At 38.5% G+C, this 572-nt stretch overlaps 1 non-coding gene across 1 annotated transcript; it reads right to left on the bottom strand.

Moving 5' to 3' along the window:
* Positions 1-242: 242 nt before the first annotated feature.
* LOC148211951 (small nucleolar RNA R71) lies at positions 243-349 on the bottom strand. The gene has a single exon (XR_015790628.1). It is a non-coding gene; the product is annotated as a small nucleolar RNA R71 (small nucleolar RNA).
* Positions 350-572: the final 223 nt, after the last annotated feature.

The raw sequence follows: 572 nt of genomic DNA, 5'->3' as shown, positions 1-572 counted from the left end.
GCCGTTTCATAGACATGCATCAGAAGATCCTCATCGTCACTTACGATTTTTTATGCAAGTAGTAGACTCATTTAAAGTTGAAGGAGTAAGCAGATAAGTGATGCGACTCAAGCCATTCCCCTATTTTATTGAGGGATAATGTTGGAGTATGGCTAGACTCCTTGCCAGCTGAGTCCATCAGTTCATGGAATGACTTAACTGAGAAGTTTCTGATGAAATATTTCCCTTCATCAAAGAATTTGGAACTTTGGAATAATATCAAAAATTTCCAGCAACTTCCTGGAGAGTCGTTAAATGAGTCATGGGAAAGGTTTAAGGGATTGCTCTAAAGTTGCCAACATCATGGCATTTGACGCTGTATTCAGATAGAAACGTATCACAACGGTTTGAATAAGGTTGTGATTGATGCTTCAGCAAATGAAACATTGTTATCTAAGCCATATGAGGAAGCCTTTGACAGTCTGGAAAGAATTTAAAGCAATAAGCACCAGTGGTCAAAATCAAGAGCTGCATCAGTAAAGGCACCCAAGAGATTAGCAGATGATGATGTAGCAGCAGATTTGAATTAAAAA

Source organism: Momordica charantia, assembly GCF_013281855.1.
Source record: "Momordica charantia cultivar OHB3-1 chromosome 4 unlocalized genomic scaffold, Mcharantia_2.0 BLBB01000004.1, whole genome shotgun sequence".
Taxonomy (NCBI): Eukaryota; Viridiplantae; Streptophyta; class Magnoliopsida; order Cucurbitales; family Cucurbitaceae; genus Momordica; species Momordica charantia.
This window is presented reverse-complemented; position numbering and strand designations above follow the sequence as displayed.